This window comes from Felis catus, chromosome A1 (genome assembly GCF_018350175.1).
Source record: "Felis catus isolate Fca126 chromosome A1, F.catus_Fca126_mat1.0, whole genome shotgun sequence".
NCBI classification, from domain to species: domain Eukaryota; kingdom Metazoa; phylum Chordata; class Mammalia; order Carnivora; family Felidae; genus Felis; species Felis catus.
Window position 1 is genome coordinate 198,850,987 of NC_058368.1, and position 13,761 is coordinate 198,864,747.

At 39.0% G+C, this 13,761-nt stretch overlaps 1 protein-coding gene across 9 annotated transcripts in view; it reads left to right on the forward strand.

Annotated features, from left to right (window-relative positions):
- ARL15 (ADP ribosylation factor like GTPase 15) overlaps positions 1-13,761 on the forward strand; it is a 405,200-nt gene that overhangs the window by 224,931 nt on the left and 166,508 nt on the right. The gene's annotated exons all lie outside the window — the stretch shown is intronic.

The window sequence follows — 13,761 nt, forward strand, 5'->3', positions numbered from 1 at the left end:
GAGCTCCTACTAAATACATATGCATGAATTTCATTTGTTTAATAGCCCCTTCATTGCCTAATTGTCTTTAAGGTTCCTCTCCGGTCATGAAACATTTCCCTGAAGTCCCTATGAGCGGGGAGAGGCTTTTTGCATTGATGGAATTTCAGAACTAAAGAGCCATAGAGGGGATTTTTTTTTTTAAAAAGTCTGTAACTTCCAAAGCTATCATGTGTCCAAGTATTAATTAGACCTGACCTAGATTACTCTGCCATGTCCAGATGACAAGGTCTATGTGTGATATCCACAGCCTCAAGCCACTCAAGGGTGAGCACCGTTGTTTGTAGGCCTGTCTGCCCCCACGATCCATTGGCCTCTTCTCTTTTTTTCAAAGCAGTGGTTACCACCACTAGCACTAACCAGTCTCCTACTGAAACCCTTCCAAAGAATAATAGAGGTAACTGGAATGTTTTAAATGACAAGGACATCTTTGTATCCAAGAGTATAAGTTAGAAAGTGTAGATCTAATAAATTCTGCAGCAGTTTGCATGTGAATAGCTAAAGGGAATTTTAAGATATTTTACATACAATTGTTGAATATGTTAAATCAGTACTAATCAAACTGTGGTGAAGGACCGACTCCTGCTCTCACCCCCAATCCAATATGGACCAGTACTTTTCATCTATATGTTCAATGAGGTAAGACCACAGATCACATATTTGGAGGTCATAGCTATGTTAAATTCCTTCAGATAGTTCTCAGTATTCTCAGTTTTGGCACTTAGTTCATTTGTGGACTGTTCTTGCCCCTCAGATCACACTTTGAATAGCATTTTTCCAAACTATAGCAAAGGATAAGGAAATGAGATCAATAGAAGTGAAATAAAAGAATAATAAATATGGTGAATACAGTTATGAGACTGGTAAAATGTTAAGTAAAACCAAAGATTGTTCTGGATGTATTTTGATCCCTGATAGTTTGCCAAGCACTCTGAAGGTAACAGGGTTAAAACGATCCATTCTTTTTTGCTGTTCCCACATTCTATAAGTGAATAGACAAGGTAGGAGTGCCCTCTCAGTTCACCCGAAGGGAATGAATTCAGCCTTGCTCAGAGTATAGTTTCCAAGATACATTTGTTCTATAGTTTCAATTAAGTGGTTTCTCAAATTTCATGATGGTTTTTTATTAAAATCTGTGTATACATACACTCAGACATTAGCCAAAGCAATAATATCTGAACCATAAAACAGCCTCACTGAGGATTCATAAATACGACCTCTCCCACCCAATCATTTTCAAATCATGTTTGTCCCTTTAGCAACTTTGCAGATGATGTTTTTCAACTCCCATTACACCCTAAAAATTTGCTTGGATGAGTGAAATCAGTTGCAGTCCTCTTTGCCAGAACATGGTGCCACACCCTTGGCAGGTAGGCAATGTTGTCTTCATGTGTTTGCAGAATTACTGAGCATTAGCACTTTGTCCTCCAGAGACCACCCAGCCCTACCCCCTCAGCTTACAGTGCAGTAATGCCACAGACAGACCAACTCTAGAGGGGAAATGGCAATGTCAGAGCTCCCCCCAACTTCACGCATGCAGGGCCCCTGCAAAAACAATGGTGGTCTTACAGTCCCTCCCAGGGAAATGGGGGTGTGAGTGGTGTTGATGGAAGGGTGGACACCGTGGTGGTTCTTTCTTTTGCACTTTTCTCCTCAAAAAAAAAAAAAAAAGGAAAAAAAAATCAAAATCAAATAGACCACTTTAAGTTACAGCTCCTGGATCTTTTCCGAAGAAAGTCAACACCACTGTGGTGGCCCCAAAACTATCCTACTCCTCCACCCCTCTGAGAGTCTCCAGATCTCTAAGATTAGATGAGCCCAAGAATAGTCTTACCCCACCCAGTCACTCTATCAGCAGCCATCTGTGGGCTGAGACTCGGCTCCCATTCTCGAGTATTACGGTGTCCTTAGAGGCCTCACAGACCTCTCGTGGGTTTGGTCACACGAACACAGTGCGCCAGGTCCGCTCACTGAGGCTAATGGTACAAGAGTGTTCCAAGGGCCTGCAGTGCCCTTCACTCCTTGGGTTGGCCAATTTCCAGAGTTCTTCCTGGAAGGCCTCCTGATTCCTCCTGAGATGGGACTCTTCCCAAAGACTAGGGGACTCAGCCCCTTGGTTCCCATAGCCCCCTGGCAAAGGGATAAATACTGACAGTGTGGGGATTACTATCCCCACATAGACCACTCGGTCATCTTGTCATCTGTGTGATTAATCTCCACAGCCCCCACTCTACTGCATTAAACTGTAGCACGTGTTTAATAAATCTTTGTTCGACAGTGAACGATTGACCAGGGTGATTGACCTTTTCTGAAGTGTTGTTGCCCTTTGAGACAGAAGAAAACTCCCCTGTTAAGTGGTACCCAAAAATCCTTAGATACTTTGCAGAACTCCTAGTTCGACATGATTAGGATCCTATGTGACAACTATAATCCGTGATTAGGAACTTTTTGAGCTAAAATTGTGGCCACTCAGATCCAGTGTTTACCATATACCTATTAATATTTATGATAGCCTTTGTAAAAGCTTCTAAATATGGAGAAAAGATACCTTCCCCTTGCTTTTAGCTGGAATTAGAGATATTTTCTCATGGAAAAACTTTCGACCTGAAGCAGCAATATGTGTCACATTTAAATATATCCAGATTCATCTCATTGTCAGTGTCCGTCCAGAGTGCATTTAATTCTTGCCCAACCATCCCTACAATAAGTCAAACAAGCCCTCGGTCCCCATAGCATAGAATGTTCAAGAAAATTGTGTAAAGATTAAAGTGTACCATTGAATGCATTCCAATTGCATTAGGAGTTCTCCCTTGTTCGATGAGCCTCCATTGTTTAAGTAGCCACAGTGGCACTGTGTATTCGCTACACAAACACCCGGCAGAAAACATGAGCTTTTCTCTTTCCTTCTTCTCTTTTAATTGGAAGACATTTCTCATGAAATGCAATTCTTTGATTTGTTCTTTTGACAGGAGAAAGACAGCATGGTTATTTCTTCCTCGATAAATTAAGTCTTATTGTCAAACCTAACTACTGAGAAAAAGAAACGCACTGTGTGAAATCCTAACTTTTAGACGCACCATATTTGCTTACATAATCTCCTTTATTTTCTTCAGATACTTGCACATGCAGATAATGAAGATTTATAGGTCATCGGTAGTCTCTTTGCTTTTCCCATATTTTCAAGAAAGGTAACCGTCCACTCATTCAGAGTCAGAAATAAAACAGCACAATTACTTTGAATCCAGATTTGTTAACATGCCCAATTGTTCAACCGCTCCTATTTTCCTAATTTAATGAAAGGTTTTGATGAGATTTGCATATAATTGAAAGGTGATATTTGCGCATGGCATTTTCCTCCCTCTACATATTGGGCTTAAGAAGGAGGAGCTTCTCAAAGCATTAAATGTACGAGAGCCACAATTGTTCAGAGACAAACGAAGCAGAGGCTAACAGGAGTGCTGTGGGGACTCAAGAGTAGGTGGTGTTTCTTTAGTGTATCAGTGGCTCAAATAAGTATACATACCTGTGTTTTCAAAGGTTTGTAGCTTAGCAATATAGTGAATATTGCTCATCACCTCATGGCGGTCAATTTTTAAAGTCCGCGTGTAAGGAGAAAATCCTAGAGGGTCAAAATTTCCTCTGAAAATCTTTTAGGATTTTCATACAGTTGTTTTATATCCAACAGAGGCATTTCCCTGTTTCTTCCGTTATGCACGAGGCGTGGTAGTTCGTTTGCATTCTAGGGTCAGGTTGAATAAAAAATATTCAGCTTGTTTTTTAAATGTTTATTTTTGAGAGAGAGAACATGAACAGCTGAGGGACGGGGGGGGGGGGGGAGAAAGAGAACCCCAAGCAGGCTCCGTGCTCAGTGTGGAGCCCAACCCAGGACTCAATCTGTGACTGTGAGATCATGACCTGAGCCAAAATCAAGAGTCAGACCCTTAACCGACTGAGCCACCCGTGTGTCCTAGAAATACCCAGCTTTAAATATTAGAATCACACACAGAAATGGAGATGCTCACTCTAAGAACTCCTGGAGAATTGAGACTTGTTGAGGGGATTCATGTCTTCCTTCTCCAGTGCCATAAATGCGTCACATGAAATGATTGTCAGGCACTATTTTTATCTGTTCTTTCTCAAGTTGAATGTTTGTCATACAGTCCAATCCTGCTAATTGCTCCCTGGCTCATTAGTAGGACACTCCTAGAACTAGATGTCAAACAAATAGACTAAATACTTTTAACTACCTTTTTAGTTTAAAATTTTCAAACCAAGACTAAGTGGAAATCACAAGAGGATCAGTAACTAAACGTAAGAAAACTTTGTGGTACATACATTTTCATGAATGACATAGGATCTGTATTTTTTGGCCTATGCCAGGGACTGAATTGTGTCCCTGTGTCCCCTCAAAGTTCATATGTTGAAGCCCTCACCCCTAATGTGACTCTATTTGGCAACAGGGCTTTTATGAGGTAATTAAAATTAAGTGAGGTAGGAAGGGTAGGGTGCTAATCCAGTAGAATTGGTGGACTTTTAAGAAGAGGAAGTGGGGGGCGCCTGGGTGGCTCAGTCGGTTGAGCATCCGACTTCGGCTCAGGTCATGATCTCACAGTCTGTGGGTTCGAGCCCCACGTCAGGCTCTGTGCTGACAGCTCAGAGTTTGGAGCCTGTTTCCAATCCTGTGTCTCCCTCTCTCTCTGCCCCTCCCCCAGTCTTACTTTGTCTCACTCTGTCTCTCAAAAATAAATAAATATAAAAAAACTTAAAAAAAAAGAAAACAGAAGAGGAAGTGGGGCACCTGGGTGGCTCAGTCATTTGAGTGTCCAACTCTCAGTTTCGGTTCGTGCCATGATCTCATGGTTGTGAATTCGAGCCACACATCAGGCTCTGTGCTGGCAGTGCGGAGCCTGCTTGGGATTCTCTCTGTCACTCTCTCTCTGCCCCTGTCTTCCTCATGCTTGCTCGCTCGCTCGCTCTCTCTCAAAATAAATAAACTTTAAAAAATCATTTTTAAAAAATGTAAGAGGAGGAAAAGCAGTCATCTCCCTCCAGTTCCCCTCCCCACAGTCCTGTGTGACACAGCAAGAAGGTAGCCACCTACAAGACCGGAAGAAAGCCTTCACCAGAAACTGACCACGGTGGCACCCTGATTTTGGACTTTCCATCTTCCAGAACTGTGAGAAATAAGTTTGTGTTTAAGCCACTTAGTCTGTGGTAACTTGTGATGATAGCCCAAGCAGACCAAACTGGCTTATAAGCTTGAAATTTATTTTGTTTTTTTTGTTTTTAGAGAGAGTGTATGAGCAAGGGAGAGGGGCAGAGGGAGACAGAGAATCTCAAGCAGGCTCCACACCCAGTGCGGAGCCCGGTGCGGGGATTGATCCCATAACCCTGGGATCATAATCTGAGCCAAAATTAAGAGTTGGACACTCAACCGACTGAGCCACCCAGGCACCCCTAGACTTGAAATTTTAAAAGCTTTCAGGTCACCATCTTCTTCCAATAAGAGAATTATTCTGTCTTTGCTGCTCCAGTGTGACATTTAAAGGACATGTGCTTCTCCATCGCTCAGCCGGATTTGCTCTAGTGAATACACTCCTCAAGATTTTATTTTTTACTCCCTGTTTGATATTTATATTTTATGAATTTTGAACTATTTTGAACATGAATATTTATTTGAAATTAATATTTAAATACTTGGTTTTAACATGTTTTCATGATTATTTCAAGTTAAGGGGAAAAAATAAAAACTTAAGGCCCCTGGGTTTCTTGGGGTTTTTTTTGCTTTTTTTTTGTTTTTCTTGGGGATGGTGAGGACATGATTCAAGCAAAAATAATCTGATAGCCATATCCAAATGCCTACTTAAAATATCATTGGTAGGCTGAAATTTTCCACCTCCAAAGGCATCTTTGAAGAATTATGCATAAAAATGAAAAGCTTGAGGGGCACCTGGGTGGCTCAGTCAGTTGAGCATCTGATTTCAGCTCAGGTCATGATCTCATGGTTCATGGGTTCGAGCCCCACATCGGGCTCTGTGCTGACAGCTTGCTCAGAGCCTGCAGCCTGCTTCAGGCTGTGTCTCCTTCTCTCTCTCTCTGCCCCTCCCCCACTCATGCTCTTTCTCTGTCTCTCAAAAATAAATGTTAAAAAATTTTTATTTAATAAATAAATAATGAAAAGCTTGTCTTAAGTAACTCACATATTCTGTCATTTGTAACCAGCAGCCCTGAATGAATTATGTTTGGTGCCCATGACCTTGGTTTCCTTCACTGCCTCTCTCAACTTTCCATCTTTTTTGTTTGTTTAAATGTTCATTTATTTATTTTGAGAGAGAGAACGAGCTGGGGAAGGGCAGAGGGAGAGGGAGAGAGAGAATCCCAAGCAGACTCCATCTACCTGTCAGCACAGAGCCTGATGTGGGACTCTATCTCACAAACCATGAGATCGTGACCTGAGTTGAAATCAAGAGTCAGGCTCTTAACTGATGAGCCACCCAGGTGCCCCTCCACCTTGTTTTTGTGAAAAATTTAAAAAATGTTTAATCTTTAGGAATATTCCTGTCTTAAAGAGCACCTAAACCTGTCCCAACTGTAGATTTTCTATATCCTATATTTTGTTGAAAATGAAGATAAATTCTGGGAAGTACTTTGTGATTCCAGTGCACCTAATTCAGGGCCTTGCTCATAGAAAGTATTCATAGAAGGTTGTTTCCTAAAGGTTTAAATTAATCTATGTTTTAAAATTGATTCTACTTAGAATTTTTGGTTTTTTAACAGTTTACAACACTGCCTATGCCCTTTGCCCAATTTCCGACAGATTGTCTAGTTCATTTAGAATATCTAGAAAGGGAGACTTAAAAAAATTTTTTTCCCTCAGCAACATTTTATAATTTTCCTACACTTCAAAGGAAGGGGATATGCAAAATGAGTTTCAGAAAGTGTCATTATGTAGGTTTGCAAGTGAAAAGAATAATTGTCAGGCAGTAAAATTTTGCATTAGCACTTCATGTTGGCACCTATCTGCTTGTTGTTTGGTTCCCTTTTAAGATCCATGGTTATATTCGATTTTCTTTAGTTCTTTCTTCTGTGGTTATTGGGTTGGATGGTTTTGGTTCTGTTCAACAATGGATGCTTTGAGTAATAAACTTCAATGCATAATTATCCAGTGAAATCATAGCAAAGTGATGAGATGACAAAAAGCCAACTGATTTCCAGGAACTAAAAATAATGCTATAATATAGGCATTAATTCGTACATGAATATTCTAGCATCTGGCTTTATCCTGATCATTATACATGTTTATATAAACTATAATTTAGAGTTGGGAATCTTTGAAATATTCCTTTTTTCATTTACTTAGTGCTTTTAAGCACTAAATTTGAGATTTTAATGAAATCTATAAGCTGCTGATTTCTTTTATATTAAATAAGATACTGATAGCAGTTCACTTAAAAATCATTTGATCCTTTGTCACTTTAGCTAAGATACTTTACAGTAGCAGTTAATTACAATAACAGTTTTAAATTATGTTAACCTGATTTTCATGCCATCAAGGCTCACTCTGACAGTGAGTTAACTTCTATAGAATCATTCTTCTTCTGATTTAATATTTTACATTCAGCAAAGAATTTTGGTAGTTGAAAATGATGGTCATTCTAACTGTTCAGGAAATGTGAAGTGAGTGTAGTGAGTTTTCTCTTAGTGAGTGTAGTCATTCTGACAGTCTTAGGGAGATCAGTAATTTTGGAGGAAACTTCTGTTTTATCTCATGTGAGGAAGGGATGGAAGGTGGGTTGAATATTTATAACGGGCCAATGCTTTTAAAACGAACGTATGGGGTACAAGTAACGCCTTCCTATAGACAGTCGACCCTTAAACACCCTGGGGGTTAGTAGTACCAACTCCCATGTAGTCAAGAAACTGCCTATAACTTTTGACCCCACCTACCCCCCCCCCCCGCAAAAGTTAACCTACTGTTGACCAGAAGCCTTACCAATAACATGAACAGTTGATTAGCACACACATGTATTATATACTGCTTCTTGCAATGAAGTAAGCTAGAGAAAAAATGTTAAGAAAATCCTAAGAAGAAATACATTTATAGTACTTCGCTGTCTTTATCAAAAATAATCCGTGTGTAAGTGGACCTATGCGGTTAATACCTGTGTTGTTCAAGAGTCAACAGTGTATTGAAGTAGAAATTTAAAATAAAACTCATTCCTAAAGGAGAGCCACTGAGCTCTTTGTGTGTGTCATTTGGTGACTTGAAGGATCCGTATGTGTTTGTGTTTTTCTCGTGGTGCTGGCAGTGAGTTACGTAGACTGAGTGCAGCCACTGCTGCCTGGTTCTTCCTGTGTTGTAAATGTTCTGTATACTCAAATCAGCCTATGGAGTAAGCACTGTGTATGTGTGTGTATATGTATATATGGATATATATGTATATATATATATCTATACATATATGGATACACAGTGTGTATATATGTATACATATCCATATCCATCCATACACACACATACATACACATATGTGTGTGTATATATATGCATATATGTATATGTATGGATGGATATGGATATGTATACATATATATATATCCTAAGCAAAACTGTGAGGATTTGGAGTTGAATATGACACATTCATACTTAGATGCAAATTGGTTTCAGCACCAAGAGAAAGCATCAACAGTCCGGGCATTTGGAATAACTCCCTGTGTCTGCTTTTTTTTTTTTTTTTTTCTTATAATATTAACCTTAAGAGGGCATTATAAATAAGAGACAAATAAAATTAAATTCAAAAGAATATTATGTGGGCAGGCCCTTTAAATATTGTAAATTCTATTGTATGAAAGAAGTAATTAGTTTAGAATTTAGATTCATTGTAATTAAATTAACATAATTCAAGAAAGACACATAATTCAAGAAAATCATCATGTGTTTTTCCCATAATGCCTTATTAATTACATATTTTTGAAAGGAATGGTTTCTCATATTCCAGAATCTGCCAAAGTGTTCACAAATGCATTGTAAAGTATTCTTTGTAATGCAGTTACAAATCAGAGGTCATGATAGACCCCTCTACACACCCTTCCCCCCCTTTACCATGGGGTAAAAAGCTCACAACTTTGCCAAGTAACAGAAGACCATTTACGTGGATTGACGTTTACAGTTTAAAACAATGTTGGATAAGTCTGAAGATACTTACACATTATTAGGCCTGTTTTATTGGTTATTTTTTTTATAGACTCCAGACTTTATTTATGCATGTTAAGTAATGAGATGCCCCCCCACCCCCCACAGGAACACTTAGCATAAAGGCTTGAACATTTTTTCCCTTGGAACAGTGCATTTTCCCCACAACATACCTAACATTGGACACTAAATTCCTTCAGACCTCTTCAATATTTTATGCCTTGTTGTTTGGAAGGTACCCACCTTTGCTGTGAGTCTTCAGTCAGTTTTTGAGTACATTTTTTCTGAGGAATACTTCCACAGAGTCAACAGCTACCACTCTGGTCTCTCGATAGTGACTGACCTTTGAAAAGTTTAATGAACTATCAGGATGCATTTCTCTTTGGCCCCGGTGAAACACTTTTTAAGTTGCTTCTTTGCAGCCGTGTGTTCTGTGTCATTTGAAGATATTCCTACTACATTCTTTGAGTAGCCGACCTCCTTAAACAGCCCAGTTCTCATTCTGGGCTTTGCACTCCACTGAAAAGTCCAGAGTTTGAAAAACCCTCAGATAAATGAATTGACAATAACTTAAAAGTTTATCAGTGGTCTTAATTTCTCCCTGTTGAGTCTGTATTTTTGATGATGAAGTATAACCAAATATCTTTGGGGTTACTTTTGAAACAACCCTCAGAGCAGAGAGCATGTTCTTGTAAGGGAGGCTAGTAAGGGAAGCAGCTACGAGTGGAAGAGTCTTGTTAAGACAGGTATTACCTGGCACCAAAGTGGTCTGATGGTTGGCCTCTTCGCGAGCAGAGTAACCTTTTTAGGAAATAGGAACGTCCGCCTCCATGGATCTTTTGTTCATAGTCTGGAGTATTTACAAATGACCGCTCCTACATTGGACCCAGTTAACACTGAATTTTATTAGTTCATTCAGTTTCATCTCATAAGTGTTGCAATTATATACCTCCAAGATCTATTAGAACTTACTACCTTTCAACAAAGATGTCAACTGAAAATGTAATGTTTTGACCTCAGGAAGATGATTTCTACAAGACTCGTTCTTTCACTGTGGTTTAATTCGGTGGTGAGGATCACCTTCTCAAAGTTAGTTTGTGTATGTTGTCATTGTTTCAAGGAATTTATCACAAAACCTTTAATATATTTAATGATATGCATCAATAACTTTTGCCACATCTATACCACCCTGATTTCTTACTTTGCAGTTGAGTGTCTGCCCAGGGACTGTGTGAGATGTTCATTTAATCCTCATACCCACAAAGTGGTCTGTGTGCAAGTGATACAGTTGCCAGGATACGTAATTGCTGGTAGATATCAGAAAGCTAATATATTAAAAGTCAAACTGCACAGTGTAGAAATGCAAATCTGATTCCAGATCTCTTTCTCATACCTAGCATCACACTCTTCGTTTTACCACATTGTATATGGTGCTGAAGTTTTTAGCTGACATTAAGCTTAGTTAAATACAAGGCTAAATAATTATGGCTTTAAAGCCCCACATACAATATATTGTAGTTTATTTAAAAGTAAATATATATATTTAACCCAAACACTGTTCTAACTTCTGGGTTTTTTCTTTTTCATTTTGGCTGTCTTGTGAATAAGATCTTAAATGACCACTAGAGAAGAATCAAGAAAAAAATAGTATTAGATTTGAAGAGATATATTGACCCCCTATGTTTACTGCAGCATTATTTACACTAGCCAAGTTATGGAAGCAACCCTGGTGTCCCTTGATAGATGAATAGATAAAGCAGATGAGGGGTGTGTGTGTGTGTATGTGTGTGTGTGTGTGTGTGTGTGTGTGTGTGTACACAATGGAATATTAGTCATAAAAAAAAAAAAAAAGAATGAGATCTTGCCATTTGTGAACATGGATGGACCTAAAGGGCATTATGAGTGAACTAAGTCAGACAAATAGTGTGATTTCAGTTACATGTGGAATCTGAACAAATAAAAAGCAAAAACAGACTCAAATAACTACAAAGAATAAACTGAGGATTGCCAGAGGGGAGGGATGGTGGGAGGATGGACAAAATGGTTGCAGGAGAGGGGGAGGTACAGGCTTCTAGTTATGGTACAGCATAGGGAATATAGTCAATGGTATTATAATAGCATTATATGGTGATAGATGGTAGCTCTACTTTTGATGAACATATCATAATGTACACATTTGTGGGATCACTTTATTGTACACCTTGAATGTAACATTGTATGCCTACTATACTTAAAAAAAAAAACAGTATTAAAATTAGCTTCATGTCTGCTTGCAGAAGAACACATTAGTTTCCTCAAGTTCCTTGTCTGGCTAGGGACAATAACAGAATCCTAGGGTTGGAAGTATTCCCTATATTTATTCTCCCTAATTTGGCAAAGACCATGAGCATTGATTTTTACCATCTGAATTAAGAGTTTCTCTAGGCCAGAAGACTTGAACTCATTTAAAGCAAAAAGGTAGTATGGTAAGCCATGGCTTTACTTGTCCTTCCGAATTCAGTGCTGAGAATCATTCTGTGAGGTCTGCAGTGGGTTTTTCTAGGTTTCTCTTCAGCTTGGTAGATCTTGGAGTCTTCTGGTACTTAAAGCTCCACTTATCTGTTGCACTTAATTTATATTTCCAGACCTTTGTGTCCTGTGAAGACATAAAACCCCGGGGATGTAAATAATAAGAGACTAAAAATATGGACACTTTATGAGGATTGCTACTCTTGAGGCATCAGATGGTGAATATATACAGATGGACTCATTAAATTTAAAATTCTTTTTACTTTTATCTGCTTACACATACCTTTTATTTGAGTATTATTGTACTAGGTATAATTTTAAAATAAAACTATATATTCAAATAGAGAAGATCACAAGAAGAAAATGCATATATTTCACTCTGTACCTCTAATGCCATTAAATTAAAATCCCTTTGAATTTGTGCATGGTAGAAATTTGTGCCATCACAACATAGCAATATGTCTTATCCATCCAGTTGAGGAGGGACATTTAAACTCACCTAGAATTCAGCATTCTTTTTTTTTTTTAAGTTTGTTTGTTTGTTTGTTTGTTTGTTTTGAAAGAGGGAGAGAGAGAATCCCAAACAGGCTCTGTGCTCAACCCATGAGACCATGACGTGAGATGAAATCGAGAGTCAGGTGCTCAACCGTATCAATCACCCAGCCCTGATTTCAGTGCTCTTAGGCATCAAACTTTATAAAAGTAAACACAAATTAAAAGTTAACAGAATGCCATCTCCTATTTTGATCCTTCTTTATTATTCTCCCCTTCTTCTCAGTTGTTTTTAAGCTTTCTCTTGAATTTACGACATTTTACTGGCAATCTGGAGTTGATGAACTGTATTATTCCCCACCCATGCCATTAAGCAGAGGAAAAGGATAATAATGATCTTCCGCAGACATTTCGCAGCCACACAGTGGGGTAGGTGCCATCATCATCCTCATTCTGTAGGTGAGGCTCAGGTTTTAAGGAATTTACCTGGTGTTTGAATACCAGTATCTGGATACTTTACAGACACAGGATTTTTTTCTCGATGCCATTGAGAATGTTATGATCTAGATCTGGCATATAGTAAAGATCCTAATCAACAGTAAAATTGCCAGATTAGCTGGAAGAGAGGCTGCCACAGCGTGCGAATATTGATTATCACCCCATGCATAAAATAGTTCCACTCTGGTTTTTTCTCTGTTACCAGCGCAAATGAGACTGGAAGGCAGCACCTGGAATGACGGGGCCCCGCCGGTCTCCAGTGTTGCCACTGAAGCTGTGCAGAGCTGGAATGCTAGAGGAGCCAGCAAGGGGCACGGGAGTCCAGATGAGTTTTGTGCTTGCAGGTGCTGCAGCACGCCCAGCTGGCTGATACTCACACACCCCATCGTAAGGTTTCTTGTTACTGCCAGTTTGAGCCACTTTCATGTCTCTTGGCTTTTCTTTTAATCAAGGGGGCTAGAAGGTGGGAAACATTTCTTTAGGGTTTAAATGATGTCAGTAATTGGCAGGAGGAAAAAGGAAATTTAATCTGAGAGGATCACAGAGTCATTGGTCTTTTCCTTTCATCTACTTACATATACTTATACTGACACCATCAGACTAGTCCCGTTTGCTTTGCCCAGGATGTTACATTGTTGACTCCACGTAGGGGTTGCCCATAGTTTTATATGAAAGCATTTTTCAGCCATCCTCTGAAGTGAAATGTTAATAACACTCTTTCTCGAGCTTTGGATTTAGTACATCACACAACACAGAAGTTGGCTTCAGAGTTGGAGTCGTCTTGTATATGTGGTGAGAAGTTCAAAATTACCCCTTATTTATACAGCCTTTGGCAGTTTAGGCAATGCATTTTGTCACCTGTTTGCTGTCTTATGAAGAGCTGGAAAGTTTATGAAGAAATAGAAAATATGACTTTGAGCCCTTGACATTTTAAAATAAATGTACATATTGTTAGTGACAGATTGCTAAACTTGGCTTTAGACACTTAGCTATGTTTCTTGCCAAAAGTAATCCAGATGTGCATAATTTAC